Source organism: Miniopterus schreibersii (genome assembly GCF_964146895.1).
Source record: "Miniopterus schreibersii genome assembly, chromosome: X".
Classification (NCBI taxonomy): Eukaryota; Metazoa; Chordata; class Mammalia; order Chiroptera; family Miniopteridae; genus Miniopterus; species Miniopterus schreibersii.
This window is the reverse complement of record NC_138104.1, coordinates 38,550,177-38,563,042: the sequence shown is the minus strand read 5'-3', so window position 1 is coordinate 38,563,042 and position 12,866 is coordinate 38,550,177.

The following is a 12,866-nucleotide window of genomic DNA, read 5'->3' as shown; positions in this document are numbered from 1 at the left end:
TCTATTTCCTTGATTTACATATATGTCCTTATGTCAGCACAATACTGTTTTATTTGTTGTAGATTTGCAGTATGTTTTTAAATCTGGGACTATGATATTTCTATTTTTTTCTTTCTCAAGGTTTCACGGGCTATTAAGATTTTTGTGTGTGTGTGGTTCCAATGTAAATATTAAGATTAGTTGTTTTAGTCTTGAGAAGTATTTCATTGGTATTTTAAAGAGGATTATATTAAATCCATATAATACTTTAGGTAGCAAGAAAATTTTATTTTTTAATTTTTCTTACTGAATTTATTGGGGGGCTTTGGTTAATAAAATTATATAAGTTTTAAGTATACACTTCTATAATGCATCATCTGTATATTATATGTGTTCACCACCACAAGTTAAGTCTCCTTCCATCACCATATATCCCTTATACAATTTTTCACCCAACTCCCCTCCCCTCCTCCCATCTGACAGCTGTCAATCTGTTCTATGTATCTATGGGTCTGTTTCTATTTTGTTTGTTAAATTATTTTTTATTAGATTCCACATATAAGGGAGATCATGTGATACTTGTCTTTTTCTGACTGGCTTATTTCACTAACCATAACAATTTCCAAGTCCATCCAAGCTGTTTCAAAGGTAAGATTTTCTTCTTTTTTTACATCTGAGTAGTATTCCATTGTGTAAATGTACCACAGCTTTTTTATCCATTCATCTACTGATGGTCACTTGGGCTGTGTCCAAATCTTGGCTATTGTATATAATGCTGCAATGTTTCAGGTTTCTTCTGATATATTTCCAGAGGTGGAATTAGTGGGTATTAAGGCAGTTCCATTTTTATTTTTTTGATGTAACTCCATACTGTTTTCCACAGTGGCTGTACCAGTCTGCATTTCCACAAACAGAGCACAAGGGTTTCCTTTTCTCCACATTCTCACCAGCACTTGTTTGTTGAATTACTGACGGTTGCCATTCTGACAGGTGTGAAGTCACATTTCATTGTGGTTTTAATTTGCATGTCTCTGGTGACTAATAACATTGAGCATTTTTTCACATGTCTATTGGCCATCTGTATGTTCTCTTTGGAGAAGTGTCTATTCAGTTTTTTGCCTATTTTAAAATTAGATTATTTGTTTTCCTCGTGTTGAATTGTACAAAGTTGGTTTTTTTTAAATTGTTATTTTCTCACCAGCACCTTCATATCACTTGCTATCTTCTTGTTTATACTCACCACCTTATAAAATTCTAGCCCTACATCAATTCAACCATCTGTCTATTCTTCCTTTGTGTCTGGACTGCAGAACACAGGCATGCCTTGAATATATTGCTGATTTGCTTCCAGACAAATGCAGCAAAGAGAATCATAATCTTTTTGCTTGTGCAGTGTCTTGTTTTTCATTTGTAAAATAACACAACATCTGTGATGCATGATAAAATGAAGTATGCCTATAATTCTGAAGAAAAATTCCACAATGGAGTATACTGGTGATACTACAATTTAATACCTTCAATTTTAACAGCTAACTACCTCTTAGCTTTCTTTCCATTTCTACTTTCTTTCCATTTCTACTTTCTCATATTTGGGCTGTGGTTTTGTCTCACCTAGATACATCAATAGACTGTAAACTGATCATTTCTCTTGAATTTTTCTCATGACACCCAATCTACCTCATTCTTCCTCACCCCACATCACCCCAGCTTGTATTAGTTACCAGAATAACTTTTATAAAGTGCAAAACTGGCATTGTCATTTTGCTGTTTTTGATGTCTCATCAGAATCTAGGAAGTCATAAAGTTTGAGTTACTTAGCATGGTCCACCAGATCCTTCACAGTCTAATATCTGCAATTTTTTTTTGTCTTCTCCTTCATGAGCATTCAGTACTCCAACAATAATTCATTACTTGAAGTTTCCTAACAACACCTTCAAACTCCTGGTCTTTGTTCATGTCATTCTCTTTGACCAGAATTAGCTCTAGCCTTTCTTAGGTAACAACTACTTGTCCTCCAAAGGTCAGTTCAATTGTGGCTTCCTGTAGCTATCTTCACTCCTCCTGTCTTAATTAAATACACCTTTTGTGTATCCCACAGCACATTTATATACACAATCATTGTTTTTACAGCAATGAATAGTGATTTGGGGGTTATATATCTATTTACCTCAATTAACTGTAGTTTTTTATTGCAGGGACAATATTTTATAAATATTTCCATGGTTCTTTGTATCTAGCAAAGTATTGAAATTGATATTTGTTAACTACATGTTCATGTTACACAATTTTAAACCAAATAATAGTCAAATAAGTAGTCAAGTGCCGCTTAAGCAAATCAATAGTGTATATTTGAGTGTGTAATTCTTCAGGATTACTCTTATAATGAGAGCTACACACTATCTATTAAGACCATATCTTGAAAATAAATAAAATTTACTTGAAAGCTTTAATTAACATTTTCCTGATGATCATAAATATTAGATAAAAGAGTTTATAAATACTTAAGTTCAAAATATCAGTGAAACTATTTTTGGCACTCAAAATTAAATGATTATTTAGTAACTAAATTTTCTTGAATTTGTCAAACATTTTTTGCAGGAACACAGGCCTTGTATCTTAAAAATTACTTATTGAAAAGTCTGATGAATGTGACAACTATTTAGAATGATTTATATTAAGGCCTAATAATTTCTGAAATTCTAGTGAATTTTACTTTATTTTCCTTGATTTAAAGATTCACATTTATTTACCAGTGTCCTATTATTCATGATTTATTGATTAGAATAAATATTTTGCTTTGCACTCTTATTTTTCTTCATGTTTATAAAACATATAGCAAAGAAGATTTTTATCATATGTATATATAGTAAAGATAGTCTTCAATAACCCCATTTTACTCAACTGCAATAATATAATATAGTAATGTGAACTTTCAAAGGCAGCCAGAGTACCTGTTAAAATTTGATCAAGCCACGGGTTTTACACAGTTCTCCCATTGTACATGACTGCATGCAAAAGTATTTATCAGTTCTTGAAGCTTATTTTAATTTTGTTCTTTTTTTTTTTTTTCATCAACTACTTTATGCAACATTCAGCTTTCCAGAGTTCTCTTTTCAAGGTACACTAACAACCAGGTTTGTATCGACAATCAACTTTCAATTTTCTGCTAGCGGATTTTCTGCATTATAGTTCGTCTTTAACAAATCTTGCTTTAGCTTCTTAGAAATTATCAGCTCCACTGCTTATTCTTTTTTTCCCCCTCAGCATGTAGGACACATCCCAGAAGATACTGGAAAAAGAGAAGTTATGTTATCCCTCATTATTCTCAGGCCACATGTTCTTAAGCTTACTAAACACAAATGTTTAAGAATCAAAACATGCAATTGCCTTCATCTGCTCCTAGGCTAAATGTGATCAATCTAGAATATGCTATTTAAAGAACTATTCTTTGCAAAATGGTTACATACATCATTTCAAGAAATTGTGTTTTTCTACAGTATGACATAAGAAGTAGGCAAATTAAAGGATAGTAAAGAAATAAAGATGAGCACTTGCTGGCTCATTCTTAATTTGAGTTTTATAGAAAATCCAATTTATACTATTTTTTGTTAGACAAATACTGTCATTATCCAGAGAAATATTTACAAGTTCACTTGAAAGATAATCCAACTTTGTTGGTTCGGTGACTTCATTTCACCAAGGCTCTTCGAGCCACAATATTACATTGCATAGTGCTACTCCAGAATTATTATTTACTTTTTGTAAAAGCAAATTCAGTCCTCATTGACTCCTTGATTAGCAGACATTTGGTCCTGTCCAAAATGTCTATGGAGACATTTGGTCCACACCAAAAGTTCCTTGAAATTTGATACTATCCAAAATGTCCATGGATAAATTTGTTCCATGCCAACCCATCTACTTAACCTTATGTGCCTTGACCAGCTAGGCTACCAAGGAAGAAGAATTACTATTGGCAATGCAGCCACAATATATCACTGGACCAATAAAACATGATAGTATATTTTAAAAGTGTTAATCCTGTAAATCAAAATTTTAAGTAAGCATTACTGGCTATTTTAACCCAGGAACATTTTCTAAGTATGAATGTTTTGGCAGGATGAAATATCAAAGATCAACAATCATAGATCAGTTAAACTTGTGGACATTTTGGATAGTGTCTCTATGAATATTTTAGACAGGGTTCAATGTCCTGCAAAGGTTTCATTTTATTTTTTGACTATTTTTAAAAATTACATTTATTTAGGTAACATTGATTAATAATATTATATAAGTTTCTGGTGCCCAATTTTATAATTAACTTATATAATTCAACAACAACAAAAACAAAAACAATCCAATTAAAAAATGGGCAGAGGATCTGAACAAATACTTTCCCAAGAAGATATACAAATGTCCAAAGAAAAAGAAAAGATAATCAACTTTAGAAATAAGAAAAATGCAAACCAAAACCACAAATACCACCTTATACCTAATAGACTGGCTATTATCAATTAGAAAAAAATATAAGTTTTGGAGAGAATGTTAAGAAAACACTTCCTAGACTCCTAGTGGAAATGTAAATTGATATAGCCTCTATTTTTTGACGATTAAATTAAAACATTTAGCCAGAGATCCTTGATTTTACCACATTTCTATTTATATACTTTTAAATAAATGAAATTATGGGGAAGATGTGCCTTCCTCATGGATATTGATGGAGAGTTAGAAAATAAAAATAAAAATTATGCCAATAGATTCAAGTGTTCATGTAAGTGGGGAAGTTTGGGGGTCATATTAGCTAAGTTCTATATTTTCAAGTGATGGCAAGGCCAAGGCCAATTATAGCAGACCCCAGATGCTATAGGCTTTAGGTCATTGCAAGCATTGGTTGCAATAGGGGAGTGCCACAACCTTATCAAGAACAGGGATAAGGGACACTTGTAGAAGTTTCTTAGTATCATGGGAAATAACAAGCCAGGGTTGTCTTATCCAGTAGAGTGCATTTGTGTATGAACTTCTATATCAGAAAATAGTTTTGGTGTTTTTGTGGAACTAATTAAGACCCAAATGCATGGTTCCGGTGTGTAAGAAATTTCATATGGATACTTACAAGTATAAGTGCGTACTTTGTAGGACACAGAGATATCTTAGACCAAGTTTAATGAGCTTGTAGGAAACAGGAATTGCTTTCTGTGTTCAATATAGAGATTGAGAAATGTGACTAAATTGGAGAGGGTTTATCTTGGATTTGAGTTCTAAGGAACAACTTATTTTTATTTTTTTAGGTAGTCTGGAAGTGAGTACCAATTAGGTAGGTTCATATATTTCTTTTTTCTTTTTTTCTTTTTAAATATATCTTTATTGATTTCAGAGAGAGGAAAGGAGAGGGGGAGAGAGAGAGATGGAAACATCAATGATGAGAGAGTCATTGATTAAGCCCACAAGGGCATGTGCCCTGACAGGGAATTGAACCCCGATCGCCTGGATCCTAGGGTGACGCTCAACCCCTGAGCCATGCCCAGCAGGGCAGGTTCATATATTTCTCACTACAGTCTTTTTGTAATCTGAAGAGGCTATTTTATTTATTTATTTATCTTAAATGCCATTTTTCCTACATCCCCATATTTGAGCATATTTCCACTGCAGATAATGATTTCCTTTCACAAGGCCTCTGAGAAGCAATCTGTTTATCACTACATATTTGGTAACATGCCACCTGTACATTTCTTATCTTCATGTTGACATGTATCCTAACTTTAGCTTCAAAATGAAATTTGTCCCTAAAAATCTCCATATTATATTTTTAACATGTGCAGGATCTTTAATGATTTCCCTCTTTAATTCTTTTTTTTTTTTTTTTTAAATATATCTTCATTGATTCCAGAGAGAGGAAAGGAAAGGGAGAGAGAGAGAGATAGACAGAAACATCAATGATGAGGGAGTCATTGATCAAGCCCACAACCCGGGCATGTGCCCTGACTGGGAATCGAATCCCAATCGCCTGGATCCCAGGTTGATGCTCAACCGCTGAGCCACGCCCCGCCGGGCCTCTCTTTAATTCTTGATACTGAGAACTTATGCCTCCTGGATTTATTTTGTTACTTAATATACTCAGGCCTTACCAATGTTATTGATTAAAAAAAAAAACAAAACCAACCTATTTTGTTTCATTGATTTTTAAAGTCATTTATTTTCTACTTTATTAATTTCTAATCTTATTTTTGTTATTTACTTGGGTTTAGTTTACCTTAGGTCTAATTTCTTGAGGTGTAAATATTGATCATTGTTTGTACATCATTCTTTCTTCTTCTCCATATAGAAAAAAAAAAAACCCACTGCATTAATTTGGGTTTCCTTTTATTTTATTTTAGATGTATTACACATTTTGATGGAAAAGGAACTTTAGCTGAGACCATCTTGAAGGCATTGTGATTGTTAAATTTAGAACCTAAAAACTGACTTTAATAATGGAATAATATTAAAGGAATTGTGACTGGAAAGTAATGCCAATATACTATTCCTACTCCTTTATGTTATTGTGTTATCAATGCATATAAATTCTTCACACCTGATGTCACAGATATTTAGTAGGCAAGCCATGCTTCACCACCAAAACAATGCAACAATAAATAAAGGAGCTAATGCAAATTAGGAGTTGAGGTTTAGAGTAAAACCAGTCATCTTATCAAAAACTATATATATGAATTAGCTCTATATACATGAATTGAAATTTTAGTAAAACTGAGTATAAAATATTATGACAAACATTCTGAGGGAGATATACTTATAGTTACTTGGGAAATTATATACTATATGTAGGCCAGAAAAGTAACTGAAATTTATGTGGAAAGCTTATCTATAGCAATTTTTTGTATAAAACAGAATAATTTAAATAAAAAAATATTTTGTGCTCAAATAGAAAAAACAATGATAGCACTAATAAAGTGGCTATAAGTTATGGGTTAAAAAATCAGAACTTTGAATCTTAACAGTACATGTTATATTTCATTGAATATTTTTTTAATTTAAACTTAAAATCTTGGACGCTTAAGTTAGTGTCTTGAATACATTGAGTGGACTAAGTTTTGTGGAATAAAAAGTAGAAATTGGTGTTAAATAAATATGTGTAACTAAGGCACTCTTCCATGAGACTTGGCCTTTAAAAGATGAATTTTTTTTTTTAATGCATTATTGTTTTATTTGAATCACTTCTTTGGCTTCACAATCTATAGAAACAAAGACTCAGTACAACTTAACAAATGTTTCTTTAGCATCACTATGTACAATTGTAAAAAAGTCCAAATAACCACCATCAAATGTTAATTCCTGAGGAGTTCATTATGTTTGGAGTAACACCAGAATTAATGAACAAAACACCCTTTAACTTCTCCATGTGCAAAATGAGAAGATCAATACTCTTTGAGTTTAATGGTTAATAGATATAATATGATTTCTAATTGATACTTCTTATATTGGGGGCTCTACATATGATTATTTTTCAAGTACTCACACAACCTTTCAACAGAGAATCTTCCAGAACTTGAATGATTTGTATCAAGAAACTCACACCAACTTTAATTGCAAAAGCAAAGGAAAATAAAACCTGGTGCGATGGTTAAGTATTTCTTTTCTATTATTGTATTATTTCTTTTTTAAAAAAGTTTCTTTATCTTTATTGTTGAAAATATTACAGATGACCCCTTTTTACCCCATTGACCCCTCCACCCCACATCCACCCCACCCCCAAGCCTTCCTCAGACCAATGCCTGTGTCCATGGGTTATACTCATGAACATATAACTACTTTGATTAATCTCTCCCTGCCCACTCCCCCATCCCCAGCTTCCCTCTGAGATCCCTCAGTCTGTTCCATGCTTCTATGTCTCTGGATCTATTTTGTTCATCAGTTTATTTTATTTATTACATTCCACATATAAGTGAGATCATGTGGTACTTGTCTTTCTCTGACTGGCTTATTTCACTTAGCATAATACTTTCTAGCTCCCTCCATGCTGTCCCAAAGGATAAAAGATCCTTCTTTTTCACAGCTGCATAGTATACCAAGGTGTAAATGTACCACAGCTTTTTAATCCACTTGTCTACTGATGGGCACTTGGACTGTTTCCAGATCTTAGTTATGGTAAATTGAGCTGCTATGAACATAGGGGTATATAAGTTCTTTGTGATTGGTGTTTCGGGTTTCTTAAGATATATTCCTAGAAGTGGGATCACTGGGTCAAATGGCAGATCAACTTTTAATCTTTAGGAATCTCCATACTGCTTTTTGTAGTGGCTGCACCAGTCTTCATTCCCACCAGCAGTATAGGGTTTGATTTGTTGATGGTAGCCTTTCTGACAGGTGTGAAGTGATACCTCATTGTGGTTTTAACTTGCATCTCTCTGATGATTAGTGACTTTGAACACTTTTTCATATGTCTCAGCTATCTGTATGTCCTCATTGGAGAAGTGTCTATTTAGGTCCTTTGGCCATTTTTTAATTGGGTTTTCTTCTTCTTGTTAAGTTGTATGAGTTCCTTATATATTTTGGATATGAACCCTTTATCAGATGTGTCATTGACAAATATGTTCTCCCATACAGTGGGCTCCCTTTTCATCCTATTGATGTTTTCTTTTGTTGTTTATAAGCTTTTTATTTTGATACAGTCCCATTTATTTATTTTTTCTTTGTTTCTCTTGCCCGAGATGTATTGGCAAACATATTGCTACAAGAGATGTTTGAGATTTTGCTGCCCATGTTTTCCCCTAGGATTTTTATGGTTTCACTTCTTACATTTAAGTCTTTTATCCATTTTGAGTTTATTCTTGTGTATGGTGTAAGTTGGTGGTCTAGTTTCATTTTTTTTGCATGTACCTGTCCATTTTTCCCAGCACCATTTATTGAAGAGACTGTCTTTACTCCATTGTATGCTCTAGCGTCCTTTGTCAAATAATAATTGACCATAATGGCTTGGGTCAATTTCTGGGTTCTCTGATCTGTTCCACTGATCTATATGTCTGTTCTTGTGCCAGTACCAGGTTGTCTTGATCACAGTGGCTTTGTAGTATAACTTGATATCTGGTATTGTGGTCCCTCCAATTTTGTTCTTCCTTCTCAAGATTTCCCTGGCTATTCAGGGTCTTTTTTTGTTCCATACAAATTTTCCAAGTGTTTGTTCTAGATCTGTGAGGATTTTATCATCTATGTTCATCAGGAATATTAGCCTGTAATTCTCCTTCATAGTTTCTTTATCTGGTTTTGGAATTAGGCTAATGTGGGCCTTGTAAAAAGAGCTTGGAAGTGTTCCTTCCTCTTGGATTTTTTGAAATAGTTTGAGGAGCATAGGTATTAATTCTTCTTTGAATGTTTGGTAAAACTCCCCTGTGAAGCCATCTAGGCCAGGGATTTTGTGTGCTGGGAGCCCTTTGATTACTGCTTCAACTTCATCAGCAATTATCAGCCTATTTAGGTTTTCTGAATCTTTCTAATTGAGTTTTGGAAGGTTGTACTTTTCTAGGAATTTGTTCATTTTTATCTAGGTTGTCCAGCTTTGTGGCAAATAGTGGTTCATAATATTTTTTTGTGATCCTATGTATTTCTGTTGGGTCAGTTTTTATTTCATTTCTTTCATTTCTGGTTTTGTTTACTTGGGTCCTCTCTCTTTATTTCTTGATGAGTCTGGCTAAAGGCTCATCAATCTTCTTTACCTTTTAAAGAACCAGCTCTTGGTTTCATTGATCTTTTGTATTGTTTTTTAGTCTCTATCTCATTTGTTTCTTCCTTGATCTTTATTATTTCCTTCCTTCTACTTACTCTAGGCTTTTGTTATTGTTCTCTTTCTGTTTGTAAGTTGTAAGGTTAGAGAGTCTATTAGGAGTTTTTGTTGTTTTCTGAGATAAGCTTGTAGTGCAATGAACTTCCCTCTCAAGACTGTTTTCTTTGTGTGCCATAGATTTGGAGTTGTTGTGTGTTCATTTTCATTTGTTTCCAGGAAGTTTTTGATTTCTTTCTTGATCTCCTTGGTAACCCATTCGTTGTTTAAGAATATGCTACTTAGCATCCATGTGTTTGCATGTTTTTTAGTGTTTTTATTGTGGTTGACTTCTAATTTCGTGCCATTTTGGTCCAAAAAGATACTTGATATAATTTTGATCTTCTTGAATTTGTAAAGACTTGTTTTGTGTCCTAACATGTGGTCTATCTTTGAGAATGTCCCATGTGCACTTGAGAAGAATGTATATTCTGCAGCTTTCTGGTGGAAAGTTCTGTAAAAGTCAATTAAATCTATTTAGCCTAGTGTGTCATTGAAGTTCACTGTTTCCTTGTTGATTTTTTGTCTGGAACACCAATCCAGTAAAATCAGTGGGTTGTTAAAGTCCCCTAGTATGACTGTATTGCTATCTATCTCTCCCATAAAGTCCTTTAGAATTTTTTTATAAATTTAGGTGATCCTGTATTGAGTACATATATGTTTATCAGAGTTATAGTCTCTTGTTGGATTGATCCCTTAGTATTATGTAAAGGCCTTACTTGTCTCTTGTTATGGTCTTCATTTTGAAGTCTATTTTGTCCAATATGAGTACCATTATCCCAGCTTTGTTTTCATTTATATTTGCATGGAAAATTTTTTCCCTCCCTTCACTCTTATTCTGTGTGAATCTTTTCTTCTGAGGTGGGTCTCTTGTAGACAGCATATACTTGGGTCATGTTTAATTATCCCCTCAGCCACCCTCTATCTTTTAAATGGGAGATTTAATCTATTTACATTTAAGTTTATTATTGAAAGATACTCATCTACTGCCACTTTGTTTCTTTATGCCTATGTTTCTCCTTCTCTCTATTTCTACTTCTAATTACAGCAGTTCCTTTAACATTTCCTGTAATGGTGGTTTTGTGGTGATGAACTTCTTTAGCCATTTTTTTGTCTGGGAAGCCCTTTATTCCACCATCTTGAATGATAATCTTGCTGAATAGATTAGTTTTGGTTTCAGATCCTTGTTTTGCATTACCTTGAATACTTCATGCCATTTCATTCTGGCCTGTGGAGTTTCTAATGAAAAGTCAACTTACAACCCTCTGGGGGTTCCTTTGTAGATAACAGATTGCTTTTTTCTTGCTACTTTTAAGATTCTCTCTTTGTCCTGAATTTTTGTCATTTTAATTATGATGTGTCTGGGCATGGGCCTTTTTGGATTCTTCTTACTTGGGACTCTCTGTGCCTCCTGAACTTGTGTGACTTTTTCCTTCACCAGGTTATGGAAGTTTTCTGTCATTATTTCTTCAAACAGGTTCTCTAACCCTTACTTACTTTCACCTTCCTCTGGCACTCCTATAATGTGAGTATTGTTACATTTCATGTTGTCCTGCAGTTCCCTTAGACTGTCCTGTTTTTTAACTGTTTTTTCTTTTTGGGTATCTTATTGAGTGATTATTTTCTACCCTGTCTTTTAATTCACTGATTCAGTCTTCAGCTTCCTCTAATCTGCTGTTTATTCCCTCCAATGTATTCTTTGTTTCTGCTATGTCATTCTTAATTTCCTTCATAGTTTCCATATCTTTTCTCATGCTGTTGAACATCCTTATAATCAGTATTCTAAACTTTATATCTGATGGATTGCTTATCTCCATTTCATTTAGCTCTTTTTCTGGAGACTTGTTCTTTCGTCTGGGGCTTGTTTTTATCTCCCTATTTTGGCAGCCTTTGTAGGTTTGTTTCTAAGTATTAGGTAGATCTGCTAGGAGTCTCAGTCTTTTTGAATGGTCTCTGGTATAGGCCAATGTCAGACACAGTTTGTGACTGGCCCTGAGTACCCCTTTTTGAGTTATCAACGACCCTTGGCTTAAGGTTTCCTCTGCTGGGGCTGTGTGTTTGGCAGGACCAAACTGCACACCAAGGTCTGCTTTTCCATGGCAGGGGTCCAGAAGCAGATGATGCAAATACTCAAAGCACTCTGAAGTCTGCCTCTGCCGGCAGGCTGATTAATCTGATTCTCTTAATGAGCCTCAGGCTGTAAAAACTCCACAGGGTGGGGTGGGTGGTTTTTATCAGTTTCTTTTTTTTTTTATAATATATTTTTATTGATTTCAGAGAGAGGAAGAAAGAGGGGGAGAGAGAGCTAGAAACATCAATGATGAGAGAGTCATTGATGGGCTGTAGCCTGCAGCCTGAGCATGTGCCCTGACCAGGATTCAAACCCCAATCTCCTGGATCCTAGGCTGATCCTTAGCATCCAATCTCCTGGATGCTAAGCCATCAAACTGTGCAAAATCCTCTGGGCAGGGTGAGAAGTTTTCCAGCTGGGTAGGGCAATTGCTTTCCTCCTCAGGCAAAAGCCAAAAATATTCTGCCTGAGAAAGATGTCCTCTGTAGTCTGGGGAATGACTCAACACAGGAATCCAGATGGGTGCCCTCTCATCTCACTTTCCAGTGCCCACAACCCCAGATTCTTCCCACACAGCTCCAATCCACTCTGCTCCCCCTCACTGGAGCCCAAGGTGAGTGGCTGCACAGGAAACTTTGTGTGTTGACTCTTTAAGAGGGCGCCTGCAGTTCCAGTCACTTCTCCTTTACAGACAGAAACTCAGCTGCTTTTCACAGCCAGATGTTATGTAGGTACCTTTCTAAGTTCTGGTGCTCTTGGTTGGGAAGCATAGCCTGGGGTTTAGGTCCCAGAGTCTTCGGTGGGAACTGCCCACAGCTGAAATATCCCTCTTGACCTTCAGCTGCTTCCTGTGGGAGCCCAGCCAGCCCTCCTGTGTCCCCACTTCCTACCAGTCTCTGTGCTGTCTCCACTTTTCCTTCTTGGTTATGAGGGTGCTCTCCAGCTCATCTTCAGTTGGTTTTCAGGATGATTTTTCTATGTTTCAGTTGTAAATCCAGATTGGCCATG